Below are 25,041 nucleotides of genomic sequence, written 5' to 3'. Positions count from 1 at the left end.
TCAGTTTTTCCCATCCACGCACCATTAGTGGCAAAGGAGAAAAAGTGAATCCCCCTCCTCTGGGGGCCAAGGGCACAGCGGTGGTCGGTCACAAGCTTTGAAATAATCTTGTTCTATCACAAAACTCCTGTGTGATCATGAAAACGTGCACCAACTTTGCACTCTATTCCAACATATAGGTTTGTTTTAATATACAAGTCATGGTTTGTACTATATCCCACTACTTAACTCTGTGATGACAGCTCCTCCCATTCTGTAAATAAAATTGAGGCTTTATGAGAATGTTCAGTGTTTGTCCTAAGGCTCTGTATGCCTCCATGTCCCCAGTTTGCACTTGGGCCATGACCCTGAGCACTCTCTGGTGGTGGGGTCTGTCCCTTGGAAGCGCCTGGGCTGCTTGCAAAGTCATTTCCACACTGTCCCAGTGGGCCTTCCAGACTCCTAACTCCCTGATATTGTTTTGTCCCTCAGTCTTTCCATTATCTTGATTCGCCTACTTGGGTGTTTTCCCAGCGCCTACCATTTAATCTGTTGGAAACTGAGATCATTATCTCCCTGCCTCTTTTCCTTTCCTGTTTCTCCAAGGCTGTTCAAATCTTGCAGACTTTCCTGCCCGTTTCCCAGCTTTGTTTGCTGTTTGAATATGTGGGCAGAGGTGGAGACCTAAAACAAACAAGTAAACAAACACACAAAAACAAAGAGGAGACTTGGAACTGAGGTAGAAGTTTCCCAACGTGTCCCATTGGTGTCTGTATTTACAAAAGAGGATGCATCACCTCTTCTCTGATGCCAGGCTGGAGCAAGAGGGAATTTGGAACAACGTCACAAATCCCAAATAGAAAATGTTCCTTCCACCTCTCCAGCATCGTGTCAGGAAGGCAGCCTCCCCATAGCCTGAGGAGGACTTCCAGTGAAATGCCCGTGTCAATATGTTTGGTTAAACTGTGAAAATCGAGCGAATATTTAACTGATTCTTCCACCAAATTGACTGTGCTTGTTCAAGTATCGTAGGCACACTGCCTTAAAGAAGTTCACAGTTGTCATTATTTTAATTTAGCAGATGACGTCCCAAATGATGGTGAAATATCTAGAAAAAAAATTTTTTCTTGGCTAATGTGGAAAGTGTGAGATAATCAGGGATGCAAGAAGCATCTTGGTGATTTTTTAAAAAATGAAGTCCTGCCCCTTACCTAAGAGTCTTATAAATGTATAAGTATATACATTTAATAATAATAGTAAATACTAGGAGTAACAGTAAATAATAGGAGTGCTCAGCACACAGACACTTTCAGCGCATTGTGCCCTGTGCTAAGGGCCCTACTGCATCCTACTGCTTAATTCTCTTCACACCCTCTGAAGGAGATTCTCTTATCACCCCATTTTGTAGGGGTGATAAGAGAATAAATCCCCCTTAAGGGGATTTAAAAACTTCTCCAAAGTCACACACAGAAGTGGCAGAGTCACTATCCAAACCCTGGTCCCTCTGACTCAGAAGTCTCTCTCTAGACCCAGTGTGTGACACACCCAAACCCACACTCACCACCTCTCTCTCTGGAAAAAGCTTGCCTTTCTTCAAGATAAGGAACCTTATCTAAAACTAACAAGAGCGCCAGAGCTGTGGGATCACATTTATCTTCCTGGTTGTTAGTGTATTTCCAGCTTTTTATTATTTTCTATTTAGGGAATGCATTTAGTGAGGCATTGTGTTTACTTTTCTGCTAGAGCTTATCTTGTCTTTTAGAAGTTAGAATTTCTTCTAATGAGAAGATATTTACATCCATAATTTAGCCAGCTTATCTTCTGGATTAATTTTATTAGCTCCTGAAGCTGGAACTGCTACCACCAATTCATACAAAGGCAGTTTTCAACATCTTTATAAAGGTACCTCAAGAGGGAGCTCCTTGCAAGCCTTAGATTTATTCAGTTCTCTCAGGACTGAAACTTGGTTTTAAAACATATTTTCAGAGAATAGATTGCAATGCGATATGAAGAGAGAGGAAGTTCATGGAAGAGGCATGAAGAAACAAAATAGAAGTTCAGGAATTTGAATTCTTAGGATGGAGGCCATGAAGATCCAGGGATTTAGAGTCTACAAAAATTACTATAAAGAGAACTTAAAGAAAACTTCTATAATTCTTTTAGTATGTAGAATCATAGCTCTAGATGGGCTTTTAAGAAGGCAGACAGAATTGCCTTCCCCTGTTGTTAAGGACTTGGGTGGCGCTTAGGGGGTGGGCATGGTGGGAAGGTTGGGGGCAAGATTCTCTGCTCTCCTCCATAACTGATTATATAGTTTAATGTATTGATGCAGCATCCTAAGACAGAGGGTATTAGGGCGTTTGTTTTTGTTCTTTATAAATTCATATTTGCTCAGAACTTCTGAATAAAATGCAGAAAGGCACAATTAAAAAGGCCGAAGAGAAATGAGAATGGAATTCTAAAAAGTATGTATTTATTCCAGAAAAAGGTAAGAAAGGAGGAGCAGGGGAAAAAAAAAGTGGCACAAACAGAAAGCAAATCAAAGTAGCAGACGTAAATCCAACCACATCAATAATTAACATTAAATGTAGATGGACTGAACATTCCACTTTAAAGGCAGAGATTGTAAGACTGGAGAAAAAGAAAGACCCAGTGATATGCTGCCTTTAAATACAAACACAAGTAGGTTGAAGGTAAAAAGATGGAGTAGATACGTCATATAAACATTAGAGAGCTGGAGTGGTCATATAAATATAAGATAAAATAGACTTCAGGATGATGAATATTACCAGAGTTACAAGGGGAAATTCTCCAGGAACACATAACAATCATAAATCTATATATGCATAGTAATAGAGCTTGAAATACATGAAGCAAATATTGACGGAATTTAAGGGAGTAATAGACAAATCCACAATCATAGTTGATGATTTTAACATCCCTCTGTCAGTAGTTGATAGAACAACTAGGAAAAAAAAGCATTTCCATTCATCTAGATTGGCCATCCATTGGGAGAACTGAGCTGGTGTCAGCCAATGGGTGCTCTGCTCACCGTAGGTTTCTATTTAATTTTCTTGGCTAATTAAGAAGCAGCTGTCTCAGCATCCTTTGTTACCTGAAAGATGTCTTGAGATTGATTACAATTGCTGTGAGAGTGAACCTGAGGTCTTGACCTGGGCAGGTGGGCTACAGAGGATTTCCTCTTCACTCATACACTTGAGATCAACCCTGTAGTCTAGACAGGATGAGTTTCTACTGAATAGAGTAAATTGCTTCTGACCAAATAAGACAAGGCCCCTTTCTCCAAGGAGCATTTCGTAGCTACTAGAACACCAGGCTGTCAGAGAACTGGGGGTCCTTGGGGGGCCCTTGTGCTCCGTGTTTGATTATATTGATGAGCCCTTGAGCTTGAGATTGGAGTTTTACCTCTACAGCTAAGTGGTACTTAAAATCAAAGACCCATTATCTTACAGCCACCCACCTTAAGACCGGATTGTGTTGTGCTGGGAGCTGCTTAGTAGGATTGTCGCAGCACAAGGAGCAGCCTCACTCTCTGGGCTCCAGGCAGAGTCCCCTCTCACCCGGTCACTTATCAATTCTCAGCCCAACCAACTCCTGAGAAGGGAATTTTTCAATTTCATACAGTGATCCCAACTAACAGTTTCCCCAGCCTACAGAAATAAAGGATTCAAAAATTGTGGACGTTCTATCAGATAATTCAGAGTAGTTATTTAGGTTAAAGCATCTTATGTTTCTGTGTCAGTTAAGGTACATGCGGTTGTGGAGACTGGACCCTCTGTACTGGTCTGGCAGTAATTCTTATTTCTAAGTTAATATTTTCTTAGTTCAATTTAAGCCTTATTCCCTTATCTTCTAAATTAAGAGGAGCTAGAAAATAGATGTGCTATTATCCAACTCTACACAGTGGGGTGGGGGAGGGGCATACAAGCTTAAGTTGAACTAAGAAGCCAAATTAAAGAAATTGCACAGGTTTGGTGATTGGGAGGAAATATCCAAGATCAAAATATTATATTTTGTTAGGCAAGGGGAAGAAGTCCTAAAATATATTGAATAAAGAGGGAGCTGGTTTCCAATGGGCTTTCATCTGTGGACCAGTAACACACATTACATAAAATCCCACCCAGAGCAGGACCAAGTCAGAAAAACACTAGGGACTAATTCGTGAAAAAGAGATAAGATTGAATACTCAGGCTAGTCTATGAATCATTCAACCCACTCTGCCCTGAGACACTCGGGTTCCCAAGTCAATTCTTTTATTTTTAGAACCAAGATTGTGATAAATGCAATATTTGTTTCTTTTGTACAGTACATTTTGCATCTATTGTTCTTTCCATCTGGTTTCCTCAGATAGGTTAGTAACTCTACCTGATGCCAAAGAAAACCTTTGTTGCCCCTTAAATCCTCACTAGTCCCAGCGGCAGGTCCCGAAATGGAATAGGGCCTTTTTCCATTTTGTTTTTAATGAAAGAAATAGAACATGAAAGAAGCACTTTTCACTCCAGCCTCCTGAAAGACCTTACCATTTTCCCCTAACTTTTATTTCTGTTTAGATAATGAATGGGGGCGGGGGGGGGGGAGAATTATGGTATCATTTCAGAAATAACCTGATAAATCATCTAAATGAGTTACTTCTCTTCTAGTGATTTAATTGTGTCTTCCAAGGGGGAGAAAGACATGTGGAGCCCACTTATTTTTATATAATAGATGTAGGAGAGGGGAAAGACTTGTGTTCCCTTTTTCCTTCAAATCGTTTAACAAGTCAGGAATCGTGGCACTTTAATAGAGAAAGACCATAGGACTCGAGTGAAGGAGGTCACTAGTTATTAATTTTGTGACCTTGGGCAAATGAGTCTCTTCTGAGCCTCAGTCTCCTCATCTGTAGACTGGGGAGTTTCATCCTTTCCTGCCTGCCCCATAAAGTCGTGTGAGGAGAACACACTACAGGTGAGAGGTTGATACAGGTGGAAGACTTCGTAGATGGCAGCACAGTGGTCAGTTATTATTGACCAGTCTTGTTACAGTCTAGAACTCTTCTTTCCACTGAGTCGTCTCATCTCATTACCTGTTTTTCTTTTCCCTAATTTCAGGCCATTATTCCTTCTATAGCATCTTCCTTTTTTCTTTCTTTCTTTTTTTTTTGCAGGGGAAGATTCGCCCTAAGCTAACATTTGTTGCCCATCTTCCTCCTTTTTTTTTTCTTTCTTCCCCCCAACAAAGCCCCAGTACAGAGTTGTGTATAGTTGTAAGTTCTTCTGGCTCTTCTCTGTGAGCCGCCGCCACAGCATGGCTACTGACAGACGAGTGATGTGGTTCCGCACCGGAGAACCGAACTCAGGCCTCCGAAGTGGAACCCGCTGAACTTTAACCACTAGGCCATCAGGGCTGGCTCCCTACTTTCATTTTTTCTGTTTCCTCTTTCACTTGACTTGTCAAGTATCATGTTTTTCATGACTTACCGTGTACCCAAGTTTTAAGCAAGAAATTCTTGTCTCCAAATCACTTCCCAATACCTTCCTGTTGTAAGGGATGGATTCTTCAGGTTCATTTGGTAGTTTTCTAATCTTAACATTCTGGAGCTTCATATTTGGTACAAGAAGCGAGGATTCGCGTTCTGGTTTGGGAACTTGATCTGATGGATGAATTGAGCACATTTGCTTCTCTGACTTCCTTTCCCGGGGGTGCTGGGGACCTCTGCCTTCACTCTTTCCTCGGAGCAGCTTAGCAGGACTCCTCCCTCCAGCAACAAACTAATACCCACTGGATTCCAAAGCTCCTCCTTTTTTTTTTTTTTGCTCCAGATGAAAGTCCCTTTTTAAAGCATTTTAACAACCGATTTCTCGTAAGACATTAAGCTGGGAAGTACTCGTATCCTGCACTGCTCTTATACGCTCTTGTTTGAGGGTTGGTGGCCTGGTTCTTCTTTTGAGGATATGTCTTGTTGATGTAATTCTAAAACAATTTTAAACCCACAGATTAAGAACATGTGTTTCTTCATGTCACATGTTAAGAGAGACTTCAGCTCAATCTGAAATTTATATTGAAGGATGTCTTAAAGCAAAATTGAAACTTTACAGCTGTATTAACTACAAATTATGTCGAGTCTGGGTAACAGGACGCAGAGAGTCAGATCAGAGGCCCATCCAACGTAGAATTCTTCCTCTGACGAAGGCCTCAGGCTTTTTGTGGTTGTGCAGGGAAGCTGGGTGGAGTGGGGAGTGTGATAAGCTGTGTCATCTCAGAATGTCAGGAATGTTCCTCAAAGGTAGGTCTGTCAGCGTGACCTTTGCTAACTCCTCTTGAATCCGTTTATATTATATCTGCTACCTCTTGGGACATCGGTTTCATATTTTTATTATCTACAGTAGTCCAGTACTTCCTCTTTTTGTCCTAAAATTACTTCTCTCAAGCTTCAAAGAGTGCCCTCTGCCTTGAGGATTTGGAAGCCGTGATTCCATGTGCGTTTGCTCCCTTCAGTTCCACTTGATCCTGGAGGCTCTGATGGTATCTGCTCAGCCTTTGTCTGTCAAGACTGAGAAAGCTAATTTTGGTTCCGAAAACGGAAATTTTTCAAAGGAGCTTTCCTCCATGAGCCAAATAGTTTTTGAGCTAGGGTGCAGTGGTCATCACTGTGGAGATGCAGGAACACAGCGTGGTGGCCGTTGACAAAGGGTTAAGCGTTGTGGACAGCATGAGCAGAAGTGAAAAACAGCACTGATCCAAAACATATAATATATACTCCAAAATAAGCCAGGCTCGCCCCTCTTAATGGGATCACGGCAGACATGCCAAATTCTACAGCTAGTCAATTGTATACATATGGTAAAACTTTTCATTCCAGTCAACGATTGCTGCAACGTGATTTTAATTATGTACAGATTGAGTAGCTGGAAGAAAGCACTGGAATTAAACAGAATAAAGTTAAACACAAGCCCTTTTATAAGTGGCCCTGGTTTAGGTTAGGATGTATGCAAATAGCGAGAGGAATGTGTGGTTTGGGGGGAACTCGGGATGGGAAGGGGCTCATCTTCAGTCTGGGACCTGGTTGTTTATCTGGAAGGAGAAAGTTTACAGAAACGGTGATTATGCTCCTTTGAAGTTGAAACTTATGCTGATACTCGCACCTTGTTACTCACATTTTTCCTGCCTAAGTACAGGGTTGTCTCCGCGAGATGAAATTGCTCTCGGGGCAAACACTGCATTCAGTTTGAAAGGCAGTGGGATTTGGATATGGCAGATCAGTAGTTTTGAAACTTTTTTTTTTTCCCTAACCAGACTTTGTTAAGCTGCGCTTCCTGTTTCTCTGAAGTTAATTTTACATAATGAATTCAAAAGTGAGGCTTTTACTTTGTGAGTAAAAAAATGGGAAGCAAATTTTGCTTCAGATGAGCCTTGGCTGTGCAGATGGGAAAACTACCCCCTCTGGAATGTGCTTTTCTCAAACTTGAATAGCATACCTTTGACTTTCTTCATAATTTACCAGAATGGCTTTTACTGACTTACTGTCTTTTGAGTAAGCCACTCTGAATTCCAGCTTTCTCTTTTTTGTGAAGTGAAGATACACTCCCCAGAGCTGACTTACTGACATTTGCCTGAAGGCTTCAGGACACAAAACCTGGCCAGGTCGCAGGCCCTGCGCACAGGGCTGCTGTGACCTCCCAGAAGAGAGAAGATGGGGTTAGTGTAATATGGAGTAGAAATGACACCCGGTTTTCTGGAGCCTGTGCTATGATCACATCAGATCATTTCAAGGAGGGGGCAACCCCGTAATCTGTGCTTTCGCCAGTGAGATGGGAGTGAACTCGCTAAAGGAGCAGGCCCAGGGCTGGATCAGGTCTGGAAGGTTCTCCTCACCCAGTATCCATGGAAAAGGAGCCAGAGTGATCCGGGAACCCCCAGGGTCACAGAGGAGATGAGTTTCACGATCCCAGTTGTTGGGCAAGAAACCACGCTCCCCACCAACGCTGCCTTGGGCCGGGGCGAGCAGCAGCAATTTCCATCTGTCCTGCTGCCCCTCGGCTGATCTGGATGGCAAATGTCTGTTTCCATGTTCGCCCACCTCTTTGTGAGCGTGTATGAATATTTATGTACAGACACTCATCTGCAGACATACATGCTCTAGTCGATTTTTCTGTTGTTTGGGCTTTGGCTTAGTCATTTTTCTTGGGAAAAGTCATCAGTTTTAGCCTAGAGGGGATTGTGGGCTAATTCATTAATTAACTAAGTAATTAAAATTCCTCCATAATAACTATCTATGAATTGAAATGTCTCACTCTGGGAGTAATAGCAGAACTATCAATGTCTTCCACGTAGCCACTAGATTATGAATTTCTTGAGGGCAGCTTCCACATCTTACTCTCTCACCGTCTTACCTGAATCCAGCTTTTTGTTGGTGGTTATGTTTTAAGGCTTCCTAGTGTGTAGTGTGTCCCATGCCACGATGCTTGGTGTTTCTGTATCTTGTTCAAAGTGAGTAATGCAGAATGACACATAGATTCAGCCTTTAGAAGGGGTGGATTCATAGAAGTGGATGAAGAAAATACATTTCCTTATATTTTTTCACAGCAAAAGTATGTTGCTGTAAAATTTCTGTGGATTTTGTTCATATACTTCAGGGGAATTAGCTTCAAAATGTGACGGACCAGAATATAGGTTTGGCTTGCTCTCGGCTGTGGCTTGCTGTGGCCGGGGTTTCTAAACTATCAGAGCATTTCTCAGTGGCCCAAGACTCAGCTTGGAGGATGCGGGAGGCTCTGCAGGATGTGTCAGAGAAGAGCATCTTCTTGCATGTCAGACTACCAAGGGCTAACGGAAGGGAAGGAGCCTTGTTGATTTCTAAGCCGCCCCGATGACTGTGTTGTAGACAATCTCCAGACACTCAGGCCCTTGGGACCTCTTTGCCAAACTGTGGTCTGGAATGGGGCCTAGGCATAGTGCGGGTAGAGTACAAAGATCTGGCTTCTCCACACTTATCCATCTCATGGAAACATGTCAGGCTGCCTCCTCCAGGGCCGTGCATTTATTTTAAAGAATGTTAGAAAGGAAATATATCGCTTACCATCTTCCTCCCTCTTTGGGCGTGTTTATTGTGATTGGAAATCCTTCCAGTCCACGTGGCTGTGGCTTTCCCTCCACTCTTTGTGCTCCTGTGTTAAACAGCCCTCTATGCAAATAAACAGAGAAAGGAAAAGTATTTTATTCAGCTGCAGAAAAAGGAGTGAAGTTAGACTCAGGAGAACCGAAATCATGTAACCACGGCCTGTGTCCCCTGCAGGATGCTTTTTGTTCTTGCCCGTGGAGTGAGGCCAGGAGGTGGAGTGGAGGCCTTTACCAGTGCTGGCTGTCAGCCCGAACCCAGGTGTCCTGCAGTAGATGGGACTGCTGGCCCTCGTTTGCTAGTTTGTTGTTTGGTAGAGTTTACTTGGGGTTTGTCTTGACTTCTCCACTTGGGGGAGGAAATTTTGAGATGCTCTGAATTTGATTAAAACCTAGAAGCAAGAAATAAAGCTAAGGGGCCAGCCTGGTGGCGCAAACGGTTAAGCGTGCGTGCTCTGCTCCAGTGGCGCGGGGTTTGCAGATTCGGATCCCGGGTGCGGACTGATGCACCGCTTGTCAAGCCATGCTGTGGCAGCATCCCATATACAGTGGAGGAAGATGGGCATGGCTGTCAACTCAGGGCCAATCTTCCTCAGCAAAAAAAGAGGAGGATTGGCATCAGATGTTAGCTCAGGGCTGATCTTCCTCACCAAAAAAAAAAAAAAAAAAGAAATAAAGCTGAAAAACGTGTGCATTTTGCATATCATACATTTTAAAATTTAGTTTTAAAGCCAATAAAATCTCCATCTGTTGGCACAATAGGTTAGACTTATTTGCCATCAAAACCATTTTGAACACATTCTTAGACAAAAGGGACCAGATACTACCTAAGACCATTCAGTGACTGACACAGCATATGCTGTGCCCTAGGCCCTCAAAATCCAGCTTTTTGTATGACAAATGAAGGGACCATGGCCTTTAATTTTCATTCTTTTTGTCCTACTAGACCTGGAAATAACAATTGAACATTGTATTGTTAGTTCCCTATTTCAAACAAATGATTTCTTTATGTAAATCCCTTTAGTTCAAAAGAAAAAAAAAACTCCACAGATACAGAAAGCCACACAAATCAAGTGTATGGCTTAATGAATTACTGCAAGGGGACCACCACCCAAGCCAAGAAATAGATCTTTACTGCTACCCCCAGAAGCTCCTTCTCTCTAGCCCACCCCAGTCACAGACTCTCCTTCCCCCATGAGTAATCACTTCTGAACTTCTGTGAGAATCTGTTTCTTGTGTTTACCTTTTAATAGTTTTATCATCCATATGTGCACCTCTAGATTTGAAAGTTTAATCTTGCCCATTTAAAAATATTGAGTATCTCTTTTAATACTTTTTTGTGTGTGTGTGTGTGAGGAAGATCAGCCCTGAACTAACATCCATGCTAATCCTCCTCTTTTTGCTGAGGAAGACCGGCTCTGAGCTAACATCTATTGCCAATCCTCCTCCTTTTTCTTTCCCCAAAGCCCCAGTAGATAGTTGTATGTCATAGTTGCACATCCTTCTAGTTGTTGTATGTGGGATGCGGCCTCAGCATGGCCGGACAAGCGGTGCGTCGGTGCACGCCAGGGATCCGAACCCGGGCCACCAGTAGCGGAGTGCATGCACTTAACCGCTAAGCCACGGGGCTGGCCCAATACTTTTTTAAATTGTAGATACTTCCTCTACCCCCTATAATTTATCTGTTGAACACCTTTAAGTAGAACTTAAAAGTATGTAAGTTAAATGCTACCAGCAACACATTCACTTTAGTTACCTTTCCTTGTCTTACCTCTTATTTTGAGATTTTTCTTTTCTGAAAACAAGGTGGTAACACCTCATTTTAATTGACACATGGTAAAACCTAAAAATAGATATAACTTAAAAGGCTAAGAAGTCAAAAAAACTTCCTTTTAAATCTAGACTAGCAATAGAAAGGATGAACTTGTCTTGCTGATGGTCAGGGCAAGCTTTTCCTTCTGTAATACTGTTGATTTTGTGACAATAATATATAATAATATTATAATATAATATAATAATATATGATTATATTACATATAATCATCTATATTCTGGACAAAGATTAGAAAAGAGTTTATGGCTCTATAAGAAAAAGCAAACAACCAACCAAAATCTTGAGCAAGGTTAGAAGTTAAAGTGCAGAGGCTCTGGTGGCACAGTGGTCTGATTCTCTATTCTGGTTCCGCCAGTGTGTGACACTGGCCAAATCACTGAGCATCTCTGCTCCTGCTTCATCATCTGTACAATGAAGATAATAGAACCAATTTACTAATCAAGGTCCATTGGCACTTCTGTTGCGCAGAACAATTATTTATTAAATTCTCTGCCTTATTGATGTTAATCCTTGAAGATGCTAGTTAAACCTGAGTCCTTGGTTTAAAAATACAGAGTGTGGAAAACTAATGTTCAGGAAACATCAAATACAATGTCACTTACTTGTGGGCACTAATACTTTTAATTTTTTACTGGATAATAATTTATTAGCATTGATAACAATAACTAAGACGGTGAATACTTGCAGAAAACCTTTTGGTTCATGAAACACTTTCACATGAACTATTTCATTTGTTTCTTAATAGAATAAAAAAATTATACCCTAATTATTTCTCCTGCTTTCAGCATATGCTAGTTCTCTCCTTAGCCATAACCTGTAGTGAAGGGGAATTTATTAAAGACTTTGTTATTTGTTATTTGATGGGTAAAGAAACTTAAAATGTAAACATTTGGTCATTATTTTTCTATACATTTCTAGGGCTATTTATTTTCTATAGTACCCAATTCTTGTCATTATCATCATAAATCTGGACAAGGAAAAATTATAGATTAAATAACAGATATGATAATTAATCTTGAGATCATCTCATGTTGCTTGATAAAAGATAAATACACAATAACCAAGCCACCAAAATAACATATGAATTTATGACTGTCCCCTGAGTTACTCCTTATTGTATGGTCACTTACACCGCAAGTCAGGGAGACTTACAACATGAGTGACTCACATTACTCTGTAGGAAGATCTTTTTTCTCTTGCCTTGAATCCTTACTCAGAAACCCGAGAAAATATCTCCACATGGAAGTCTAGTGGATTGTCACAAATCCTTGACCTGTACAGATAGTATCCAGAATATGCCTGAAGGAAGTTTTATTAAAAGAGTAGAAAATTTAATAACTATCATCTCCTGATAAGAGAGATCGCAGTAATGTATCATCCCAAAGGAGGTGCTGACGTGAACATTAAGATCGTTTAAAGGACCTGGCTTCCTGTCTCCTGCCTTCCAGACTCTACAGGCTCTCTGCACTCTCTCAATAGTGGGATGGTGGGAATTGGTTCCAGACCTAGCTGGTGCTTATAGACCTTCCAGAAGCTCCCACAGTTCTAGCAATTAGGGTTGGATTCGGGTTCCATCTTCTTGAGGTTTAATCTCTCTTCTGGAGCCTGGCTTCATCATGCAAACACAGAACTAGTGTTGTTGTGCCTTCTCATGACTTCATAGGTGCCCACCCTCCTTCCCAGGCTACAGGAGAAGGAACCTCCACTCTGTTTTCCTCTCTAGTCCCTGAAACTTCATACCACTCCTTCTCAAGCTCTTCCTAGCTCTGAGCGTCAGATTTTGGCATCCCATCCTTAAGAGACTTCTCCTTGGTGAGAAATCAAAATTGTACCCAGCTCACTCTGGAGCTAGGTGCTAACTGATCGGCAGGCAGACACTCACTCCTCTTTGCTCTCGCCATTTTGTTTATTTATTTATTTTTTCCCCCCAAAGCCCCAGTAGATAGTTGTATGTCATAGCTGCACATCCCTCTAGTTGCTGTATGTGGGATGCGGCCTCAGCATGGCCGGAGAAGCGGTGCGTCGGTGCGCACCCGGGATGCGAACCAGGCCACCAGCAGCGGAGCGCGCGCACTTAACCGCTAAGCCAAAGGCCGGCCCCGCTCTAGCCATTTTGTATGAACTTCTAATAGAACACCTGTCACTTTGTTGTATAACTTGAGAGCTTTCACACTTTTTTGCACCATGACCTACAAAAGAACATGTATTATACATTGCAAACAGTGCACACAGACTTATATATGGTTAATACAGTTATATAGACATATACCCATGTGAGTTTTCTTACCTTTACTGAATGCACACTGATATTTTCCATTTTATGTTATTCTGTTCTACTTTATTTGTTCATTCATTTATTTTTCATGCGGGTCAAGACCCAGTGAATTAATTTCATGAGCTTGTAATGAGCTGCTGTTTGAACAACATAGTGCTAATTAAATTGCCTCATTCCCCTCCCCCATCCCTGTTAGACTGACCTCACTGTGGGCAGGAAGTGAAGTGTGTCTATTTCTTCTTGGTATACTCAGCACCTACCTTAGTGCCTGACGTGTAGCAGATAGTTAAATATTTGTTAAACCAAAGAACTCAGCCTGAGTCTCCGTGCCCGTGCATACCTTATGGGGCAGTTGTGAGAACTGCATGAGATCATGTATTTAAAGCAGAGAACACAGGGCCTGGCACCAACAGGTGCTCGATTAACATACGAGTTGTCTGTCGAGTGTTTTGATCTAGCTCTCCTGTTAATTGACCACTGGACTGCACTGCAGTTTTTTAAGTGTAACGAGAGGTTGGAACTCCATTAGCCTAAGGCTTCAGCCAGCTCAAGTACTTTAAGACTTCACAAACGGGGCCGGCCCGGTGGCTTAGCGGTTAGGTGCGTGCGCTCCGCTGCCGGCGGCCTGGGTTCGGATCCCGGGTGCGCACCGAGGCACCACTCCTCCAGCCATGCTGAGGCCGCATCCCACATACAGCAACTAGAAGGATGTGCAGCTATGACAGACAACTACGTACTGGGGCTTTGGGGGCAAAATAAATAAATAAAATCTTTAAAAAAAAAAAAAGACTTCACAAGATGTCATGGAGCCAGGGACATATTGCCCTTCAGGGACAGGCTAAAAATATGGGAAGGTCATGGGAGAGAGTTCTTTTTGTCATACCCTGGTGGGACTCGTTTCTCCCTGAAAAGTAGAGACTTGAGCTTATTATTAGCATTTCTTTGCAAAAATGAAAATTACTTCCAAATTTAAAAAGATTATAAAATCAGCATGAAATTTAGAGTGTTTTGTGAATCAAAAGTCTTCATAAGAGCTATTATTTCAGAACCATGACACCTAAATTAAGTCTGATGTAGCAGAAAGAGCACTGGTTGGTGAACTTCTAATTCTGCCAGTAACCGGCCGCTCGATTGTGGGCAGGGCAGCCTCTCTGGATCTCATTTCTTCATCTAGGAAAAGGAGAATCTCACCCATCTCAATTCTGTGATCCCAAATATGAACTTTGGAGTCTTGCATTTTACATTCACTGGAGCATATTAACCAATGAGGAGAGAACATTCTCATAAAAACATGCCTCAGCTGCAGAGTCTGAATCAAATACAGTGCCTAAAACTCTTCTCTCTATAACTGTGTCTTGGTTCCCTCAGTTAGAAGCGTTAAATGATGGGCTTTAGCTGACCTGAGAGCCAAAATAGAGAGTCAAGTTATCTGTTACCTGTATAAATTAAACTCCAAAAATCAGGCTTTTGGGGCCGGCCTGGTGGCATAGTGGTTAAGTTTGCACGCTTTGCTTCAGCGGCCTGGGGTTCGCAGGTTCGGATCCCTGGTGCGGACCTACACACCACTTATCAAGCCCGGCTGTGGCAGGCCTCCAACATATAAAGTAGAAGAAGATGGGCACGGATGTTAGCCCAGGGCCAATCTTCCTCAGCAAAAAGGGGAGGATTGGCAATGGATGTTAGCCCAGGGCCAATCTTCCTCAGCAAAAAGGGGAGGATTGGCAACGGATGTTAGCCCAGCGCCAATCTTCCTCACCAAAAAAAAAAAAAAATCAGGCTTTTGCATGAATTATCACAGTAGTTTGTTCTGCATTGTACTTCATCTTGTCCATGAAATGTGAGCTTTTTGTTTAATGTGGTGTGAGTTGATAATTCACAAGAGTAATTAATGAGCTTACTTGTTGTTTTCTTCTAGGACAGAATGACTCAGAAGATAATGGGGCTTCTCGGTGGGGCAGAATGTGAAGTCTTTCCTCTTCAGCTCTCTGGATTACATTTAAGAAGGTCAGTATGAATTCCATGTACTGTCTGCTGGTACCTGCACGTCTTCACAAGTTCTTAATGAGCAGGCTGTCCTGAAGTTAGCAGGGTGGTTAGGAACGTCTCACCTGCCTTGGGCCTCTCTAACTGCCTTGGCTTTAAACTCAAGATTTTTTCAGATGTCTAGGAGAAGTCAAATGCTTGGTGTGGAGAGGTTATTGGTGCAGTTCTCTGCCACTAGCTCCACAATACAAAAGCTTCTCCTTTGCTCCTGGGCACTGCCCCCCGCAGAGAGTCTGAAGGAAAAGAAAATCAGGTAATAAGTGCCTCAGCTTGAAAGGCTATGCTCCCACCAAAACGTTTCAAAAAGGACTCCCTTACCTTTGTTGCTGTCAAGATGAACATACATTCAGCTTCTGTGCGATGCAGGGGCTGGCACTTGGTGCTTGTGTAGAGGGAGAAAGAAGTTAGTGTTAGGAATGGTCTTTTTCTATCTCATTTGTTCTCTGTTGGTCATTTTTCGCCCATTGTTAACCTTCTGATCAGTCTCCATGCCCTACCCTAGTTTCACCACCTTCCACCGAAAATAAGATGCATGTCCAAGCACGTCCGTCCCCTAGGAATGCCCCTGCATGGCTCCCATCTCCTGCAGGATTACATCCAGCCTCCCAGCCTGGCTTTCAGGGCCTCTGTGGCCCCTTCCCACCCTCCTCCTTAGCCTCATGTCTTAATGCCCTTTCCTCACCCTTGGACCCGTCATCTGTTGGGTCCCTCTGTGTCTTTGCTCTTGCTGTTCTTTGTCTGCTGTGATATCCAGCCCCTTCTTCCCCTGTCTACCTTGCAAGACTCACTCATATGTCAGCCCCTCTGGGCAGCCTTTCTGGGACCCACTGTACCTGCTGCAAGCCTCCCCCACGTGCCCGTGGTCCTGGCACACACCTCCGGCCCTACACGCACCACGTCATGTCCATATTACATTTGTACTTTTCTCTCCCTCCTGCTGGACTGAGCACACTTCTAGGTCAGGGCCTTCCTCATTCTCCAGGCAGTACAGCACAGTGGTCAAGGGCACAGACCATGGAGCCTTACTACCTGGGTTCAAATCCCAGTTCTATCACTAACTGATTGCGTTATCTTGGACTCTGTCTCTCCTATCTCACTTTCCTCCTCTATAAAATGGGGGTAATAAAAATACCTACATCACAAGGTTGTGTGTGTTTAGTGCGTCAATGAGTATGAAGCACCAGAGACAGTACCAGGCGCGTGCTAAGAGCTATGTGAGTGTTTTCCAGTACTAGTGCTCCTCACACTGAAGATTGAGTTCAGCGAAACCACGCATTTTTCCCTTGAAGATCAGAGCCACGCAAATTGCAGCAATGATTTGTAGTGAATGGATATTTTCTGGAAATTTTAGAATGTTTTGCTGAAGAAAGTTGAATGCAAATATAATATTTTATGAGACCTTAGGGGTTTCTTCAGTTATTCCTCATTATATAGTAGAATGACCCGGCCAGGTAGGTGTCACCACTGCTTTGATTCTAGGTGCTTCTAGGCTTATCGGCCTTTTGGAGGCTTCCAAAGATCTGGCTACCTTATAGATTCCTTTAAGGCGTCTCTTAGTTCTTTTGGGTTGCTATAACAAAAATACCATAAACTAACAAAAATACCATAAACTAGGTGGCTTATAAGCCACAGATATTTATTTCTCATGGTTCTAGAGGCTGAGGAGTCCAAGATCATGGCACTGGCAGATTTGGTGTCTGCTGAGAGCAGCCTTCCTCGTAGATAGTGCCTTCTTGCTGTGTCCTCACATGGTAGAAGGGGCAAGGGAGCTCTCTGGGGCCTCTTTTATAAGGGCACTGATCTCAGCAATGAGGTCTCCACCCTCATGGCCTAATCACCTCCCAAAGGCTTCGCTCCTAATACCATCACCTCAGGGGTTAGTATTGCAACATATGAATTTGGGGGGGACGTGAATGTTCAGACTATAGCACCTCCCATTCCTGCACCTCTACAGTATCCGTGCCATGTGACGACATGGGGAGGGATCCCTCCAACTTTCTCCAGTGTGAAGATGTGCTGGGGAAGGAGCCTCTGAGCCTGAACCTCTCACTCAGGAGATGTCAGAGTCGGTGCGCCTTGGCTGACTCACGGGTGTTCTCGACAGAAGTGCGCAGATTCTGTTGGACCCAGTCGTGACATCCCGAAGTTGTGGGCCACTCATGGGGAAGAGCAAGGAAGTCCCAGTCCTGCCGCCCCGTCCCTTTGATGTGGCCACTGTGTGCACTTGCCCTGGGAGCCTACAGGCCATCTGCCCTCTGTACACAGTCCCTACCTGCAGCACAAGTAGCTGCTGCCTTGAAACCAGCACCAGCGCTCCGAGTTCCAAGAAACGCTCCATGGTGTCCTGTGGCCTCTCCATGTGCTCACCAGCCAGCAGACACTCTCAAAACAGGTCTTTCTCTGGGCTCGGAGGGGCTTTGGCCGTAGAGGAACCACATATCCAGCAATCTGGGCCATTTAAATCTGGGATGTATGGACCTGTCTCCTGGAGAAGGGAGTTGGGGGGCCTATTCACATATGGAGCTTTGCTGAACATGCTCAGGATTAAGGGTCATTAGAACCTTTCTTAATCTGCTCCTTCCTGTGGCTCCCAAACAGCCTCCTCAAGTGCAGCCCACAGCCGCTGCTGGGTGTCTTCGTATTTTCTTTCCTCTTAATCTGTACTCTGCAGCCTGACCTCTGCTCCACCACTCACTGAAGTGTTTTACTGGCCGTGAACGACCTCCTTGAAAAAAGCTGCCATGTCTTTCTTGAGGGCTCATTCTCCTTTTCCTTTCTTCCAAGGCTGTCGCTGCTGATGTCCCCCCGCCCCCCTCCCTGCCCCTTCTTCTTCAGGAAGCTCTCCCTTGGCATCACCTGATGGATCCTGGCCTGGTTCCCTTAGCTCCTGGCGGATCCTTCGGATGCCCCTGGCGGGACCCCCTCCCCTACACCCCAACAAGCAGATCTGGGGTGTGTCCAGGAGCCCTCCTGTTCTTCTAGTGATACATTTTCTCTTTTCAGAGAAGTCACTGAGAGAGTGACATCCAGATTTGAATCTGGCCTGACTCCTCTCTGAGTCATAGTTACCGTCTAGCCATTTGGGCTTAGGGATCTCTTCAGACTCAACATGACCCACAGCGGCCTTATTTCCCCCACGTCCTCACCCCAGTGTCTGTTAGGAGGGCATCTCTTTCAGTCATCTGATCTCACAAACTAGAGCCAACTTTGACACATTCATGTCCACCATCCTTTGGAAAGTGTCCCCAAGTTCTGCTTTTCTTTCAGAACAGTTTAGATTTGCCCCTAATCTCTGTGCTTGTTGCCTCTGGCAACAGCTTCCGCTCTGGTGCCCCACTGCTGGACTGAAGTGCAATTTTTCATCTCACCCTCTGCTCAGAACATTTAAGTGGCTCCTTCTGGCCGATGATGGATCAAGTCCAGGTTCTTCTGCCCAGATTCCAGAGCCCCGTATATCCTGACCCCAACCTACCACATCTAACCATATTTCCCACAGCCTCACTACACGTTCATGGAAGACCTGCTCTCTTTAAGGCACCGGCTAGGGTTCCAGGGGAATCAAAAGGTGAGGAAGGTACCCCCCTCCTCCAAGACCTTCACAGTGAGAGGGAAGGTTGGAGGTAGAGTGTAGCCAGGCACAAAAACTCTAATTATAGTAATTATAATGGTCAAAGGCGGAGTAAGTGCCATGGGGACCGGGAGAAGAGAGCCATCAGTGCAGACACATCCTATCCTTGGATAGTCACTTTCTGTCAGCTTGAAACATAACACTGTGTTTGTGGGACCATTTTGTTAGCAACAGCTCCAAACAATTTTTGTGAAACTATATCGGATTATTCTCTATAATTTTTTGAGTAGAAAGCATATAACTACTTTCCCCAAAACAGGTTGATTTTTGAGGTAGGTTGAAAAGGGTGTGCCTCCTTTTCACTAATTTGGGGGGAATACTTTGCCTGAATTTCTATTTTTGAAAGAGCTCCTTTAAAACTTGTTATTGGTAAACAATCCATTGAATTTTTATATGAACATTAAAGTTAAATATCTGGTTAGTCTGACATGGTCTTCTTGAAGAGTTAGTTCTTTGTCAAATGCATAAAAAAGGACTGGTTTCAAGCGAGGTGAGATAGTCAGTTTTGCATTCTTTCTGTGAAGTGCTCTAGTGTTAGGTGCTCCCCTCAGCTGCTTCCTATATGACCCTCCACAGATAAATTTGAGGTGGAAACCTCTGTGAACTGAGGCTCCCACATAGGAAGATCTCATGTCAAGAGAATTCTATTTCTGTGGAATTTCGCAGCCTGCGCCCACGGTCTGGCATTTGTGAGACTCTGTTGTGTTTGGACAAGAAGAAAAATTCTCTGTGAACTTGAAACTTTCGTTTGGATGGTTCCTCCTTCTTTAACTTCCTCATTGTATTAATGGCTACCCATGGGTCCAAGATAAATCATTTTCCCATGCCTGCTGCGAGACTGTAGCTCAAACATTTGATGTTTTATTGCCATGTTATGAGGATCACTTCCTAATTTGCACCATAAAGTTCTAGAGGGTAAACACTTGGGCGTATATTTTCATGTGTGTGAAACTCACACTGTGGGCACACATACCCTTTGTTACCTCTTTGAACTTTGAGTGAGAATTGAAGTGTGTGCCCCTAGGAGTAGCTCCCCACTTGTGTGTTGGGTACATACCCTACTCCAGCCCCACCTGTACTTTTCCCCTTACCTGAACATCTGAGCCAAGGGAGAATAAGCAAGCAAGTGCCACCCTACCATGCCCTACAGGCAGCGCCACGTACACACACACATATGCACACGCACGCACACACTTGCCTGCAACCCCTCGCCCCCAAGCATACACGTACATACTTAAGGGTTTGCAAAAGACTCTCCTCAAACACACCTTGCATGTCCACATGGAGAGTCCAAGTGTGGGAAGAGACCGTCCAAAGGCACATCTTGAGTAGTTTCTGAATGTTTCTCTTTGTACTTCACCCTTCTTACCCTCTCTCAGCCAAGGCATAATATACTAGCCATATGACCCTACGGTCACGTCAGGTTTTATTTTTTGAGTTTAGACAAGTCACTGTGCACAGAAACCATTGGGTGAGTGTGTACACATTTACACAAAGAATTTTAAGTCATTATTGCAGAAAATCTAGGGACTCACCAGTGGGATCAGATTTGAAAAGAATGTGCAAAAATATACAAAGAGAAGAGTGAATAACCAAAGTTTATGAACATGAGAAGATATTTAGGACAGCAGAAGCCTGAAATGGGCCTTAGCTTGTAAAGATGCAAAATATGGTAAAAAGGACTTTTAAAACTATCTTTAGACAGAAGAAAGTGAGAATGGGTGGTAATGAGTGCCCTGCTGGAGGAATCAAGCATGGGTTGGGCGGCCATTGGTGTATATATCACAGAGGGAATTTAATGAGCAAAGGGGTGGATTAGGTGACCCCTAGGTGACCCCTCCAGCCCTGAGAGTCAGTGATTCTATGAAACAGATGTTGGTAGTCTGCGCAAGGTCCACAAATATCCAAGGATGTGAGCTAGTAGGATAATTCTAGAAATGGAAAGATTGGCTACTGAAGAGTTATCAGTAATTCTTGCTTTTCCCCTAAAATGTTTAATGCAGCTTCCAAAAGTACTGAATTTATTCCCAGGACAGAGTTTATTCTCTGGGAGAGTCAGATTTGTTCAATGTGTTCCATCCTTAGCTGATAATACTCTGTGCTTAAATAGCCCCTTTCATCTGTGGATCTCAAAGAATTGTATAAGCATTAGTTAGTTCTCGCGTGTGACTTTGAATTTATTTGCACACTTGTGAAATGGAGAGTAAACAATTTTTCACCCAGGCAAAGCCAAAATACTGAGATGGTGTCTCCTGGGTGTCCAACTACTAGTGGATGAGATTCTGGTATCAATGCCAAGTAAACACCAACCTCCTCCCACCATTTATTCCCATTGTTTTTGTCAGATCTTCTTCTGACATTAAACTATCAAATAAGATGTGAAATTAGAAGAAATTTCCAAACTTCTAATCAGTATATTGATATGAGAATTGTTTATCCTTTCTGGCTTTACAAAATGTGAGCTATCTTATATTCTGTCACACACACAAAACCAGAGCTGCCTGGAAGTTTCTGGAACAGGAATGAACACCTTATTGTTGCCTCACCACCCCCCCATCCCATGTCCCACCTCCCCAGCCCCAGTTAACACTTAACACTATTTAACTTGTAATAGGGAATTCCACTGGGGTCTGAGATGAAGGAAAAAGCTTATGAGTTACATCCTCCCACCCCCTACAGGTCTCACTTTGACACTGACATTTTAATAGTCGAAATTTAAATGTAAGCTGCTGCCTTCATTTCCTCTCCATTCGTCCCTTCTTAGCCCCTGTGGTCCAGCTCCCACCCTCTCCCCTTCACTGAAGTCACTTTTTTAAAGTCTTCGATGACCTCCTTGTGGGATTCCAAAAGGCATTTCTTGGGGTCATTCCACTTGACCTCTCTGATACTGTTGTTGCCCACCCTCTCCACCTCAAAAGTCTCTCTTCCCCTGAAATCCCCATTTTCCTTTCACCTCTCTGGCAAGTGCTCTTTCCGTCCAGAGGGCATTCCACGAGGAATTCCGTAGTCCTTGTGGTCCTTGAGCTTCTCCGACTCTCCTTGTGGGATGGACTCTGCCATGCTCATCTCTGACAGGAATAAAGATCTCTCTCCCCTCTCCCAGACTGAAAAACCAAGAGACCATGTTCATCCTTCTCTTCCTTTCATTTCTTCATCCACTGGCTCCCTGAGTTTCTATTTTTCCTCTGAAGTAGCTTCTAGCACGCACTGCCATCTCCAGTCAGGCCCCTAGCACCTAGAGCATTTTCCCCAAAACTCTTTTGATCATGCACATTAACAAAATAAGTTCCTATGTGCTCCTCAATTTTTTAAAGTTTTTAAACAATTTTAAAAACTTTAAAAGTGAGGTATAATTCACTCTTTCAATTTTTGATTGTTTACGTGTTATGTACTGTATTAGTCTGCTAAGGTTGCCACAGACTGAGTGGCTTAAAGAACAGAAATTTGGCTTCTCACAGCTCTGGAGGCCAGAAGGTGCCATCCAGGTTGGTTTCTGGTGAGGGCTCTCTTCCTGGCTTGTAGACGGCCACCTTTCCACTGTGTCCTCACGTGACGTCTTCTGTGTGCGTGTGCAGAGACAGATCTGGTGTCTCTTCCTCTTTTTATAAGGATACCAGTGCTATCAAAATAAGTCCCCACTTATGAGCCTATTTACTCTTTATTACCTCCTTAAGGCCCTGTCTCCAAATACAGTCACATTGGGGGTTAGAGCTTCAACATATGAATTTGTGGGGCAGGGGGGGAGGGGGACACAAGTCAGTCCGTAATATATTCATTTTCTATTAAACTAGTATGTTCATTTAAAATATGTAAATATACATTCAAATAGATGATAATTTTAAAAATAAATACAAGTAAGAATTCCCATTTTCTTCTCACACTGGTGGATCTCCTTGAGCACAAGCAGGAACACACCCCCATCTTTTGAAACTATGGACCTCGACAGTGACAGTGATGTCCTAACAGCTCTGTCCACTGCCAGGCTTCTGCGTCCTCTTCCCACCTAGCACAGCCTCTGTATTAACCTTTATAAAACACTAGTTTCTTCTTCTCGCTTCTTCAGAAAACTTTGGTGCTCTGGGAGAGGACAGGCCAACTGCCAGCTTGACCTTCAGGGCACTCCATGTCCCAACATGACCTCTGCTTCAAGCCGTTGTCCCTCCCCATGCCTCACTTGGGACCCCCTTCCTCTTCCTCTGTGAGTCCTGGGCCTCTAGCTTGCCTCCTCCCCACCTTTCCTGTTCACTCCAACATGTTTATCTCCCCCTCCTCAAAGCTCTGGCCCATCTTTGGGTACATGGTCACCTGCTGCTCAACTTACACTTTGGTGGGCGCCATCTTATCTCCTCAACTGGATCATGATCTCCAAGCGCTCATGGTCCAGGTTTCTTCTTCATTTCACGTCCTTCTCTGAGCACAGACTCTGATCCTGTCCTCTGTCACTGCATGCTTCCTGGTCCTCCTTCCAGGACGACATAATCAACAAGACCACCCGAGCCTGCTCAGCGGTCGTGGTTGGGCAGAGACAACCGTGGAGGCCTTTTGAGCAATGACACCATCTACTTGCTGATCGCATGTATACACACGGACTGAATGTGTTTGGGGCAAGCAGCTTAACGCTGCTGAATTCCTAAACCTGCGCCAGCTCGGCTTCTTGCAAATGGTATTTCCCAGAAGTTAGTAATATATTCTCCTAAAGGTTTAATAGAAGAAAAGTTGGCTGCTTATTGAGAAGTATGCTTTTGACTGCCAACTCGGATCACCTTAAATTAGTGTTGACAAATGCGAGATTTATTAGCAAAGCATCCATCTCTTTAGTGCCCGATGGGGCTCAGGACGTGCACATAAATCATTCAGATGACAATTTCCTGGGATGAGCTCTTGGCACTTACCTACCACACAAATCAGTGCATCTATTTGCAGATGGCAGAGCTGGGACGCTGAGGATGATTTGAGATGACTGACATGCAGGAATAGAATGACTTTGAAACATCGAAAAGGTAACATGCCTAGGGCTGTTTCCAAATATTCTTGAGTTCTCCTTTAAAACTCACCAGCAAATGCTGACCTAGGAGTTTCAAAACAGTGGACTGAAATGAAGATATCAACTCACCTATTGGACTTTAACTTTTGGCCCTGTGACTGCAATGCAGCCATCCAATTCCCAGGTGCGTCCACGGGGACCATGACGTAACTGGGATGAACGGCCTTCGAGACTGTTAGCTGAAACCTACTCTTCTCTGTAAAATGAATATGTGCAGACTGCAAATTGGTTTCTTGGTCCACGTTAGAAGGGGACTGTCCAAAAAATTGAATTGTTTAATATTTAAACTACATTTTTTTTCCTTATTTACCTGGTAAACTTGGCAGATTCAGTGAATGTCATAATCATCTTCAGAGTCCAAAAGTCATTTCATAGTATATATTTCAAGTATAATACGATGCAGTGTCCTGAACCAAGATTATCTTGCCAGCCTGTTTGGGTGTTATGTGGTGGCCAAGGATACTACCTGGTACTGTGGGTGACGCCCACATAATTTGTACAGACTATGCAGGTTACCATCAGGTGATGTTTTTCAGATTAAAGTGTAATTGCAGCTATCCTGTTGGGGTTAGTTCTTGAATTTTCTCTTTGTTTCTTTATACTTTTTCATAATAGCTACCTGTATTTCTTACACTGAAAGCAAAGGGCTGAGTCTGAAAGAGTGACAGCCTTGGGAAAAGGCCAATGCCTTTCCACAGAAATCTCTGCTAGTAGAATATTTCTTTGAGATTTTGATCCTTTTATTTTCACAGGAGACCCACAGAGAAAGAAAGAAGGGAAAAGAGGAGGGTGGGGAGGGGAGAAAAAGAAAAGAAAGAAAAAGAATGAAAGGAAAGCAGGAAAAAAGAAAGAAGGAGGGAAGGTAGGAAGGAAGGGGGAGGGAAGGAAGGAGGGAAGGAAGCAAGAGAAAGAAAGGCTCCCACTGTCCCATCCAGTTTCATAACGCCGCCTCTCTGAGCAGAGTTTAGCCTAGGACACGGCTTTCCCTTCCAGCCTCCACCTTCCACTGTGGCTATTGGCAAGGGCCGCTGACCATTACAGATGGCACCAGGGGAGGGATGCGAGTGCTAGCCTTCTTGTTTCTCCTGGACTTCTGCTGAGGCCTGTATGGGGAATACCATGTC

At 43.6% G+C, this 25,041-nt stretch overlaps 1 protein-coding gene across 1 annotated transcript in view; it reads left to right on the top strand.

Moving 5' to 3' along the window:
• The window catches only part of SCAF8 (SR-related CTD associated factor 8), a 201,569-nt gene that overhangs the window by 162,751 nt on the left and 13,777 nt on the right, over positions 1-25,041 (top strand). Inside the window, exon 22 of the transcript XR_015550112.1 lies at positions 15,118-15,206. The gene's annotated coding sequence lies outside the window, so the exon portion shown is untranslated. The remainder of the gene's footprint in view (positions 1-15,117; positions 15,207-25,041) is intronic.

Source organism: Ceratotherium simum, chromosome 38 (assembly GCF_057802395.1).
Source record: "Ceratotherium simum simum isolate JZ-2026a chromosome 38, ASM5780239v1, whole genome shotgun sequence".
Classification (NCBI taxonomy): Eukaryota; Metazoa; Chordata; class Mammalia; order Perissodactyla; family Rhinocerotidae; genus Ceratotherium; species Ceratotherium simum.
Note: the sequence above shows the minus strand (reverse complement) of the source record. Positions and strands in the feature narration are given on the sequence as shown.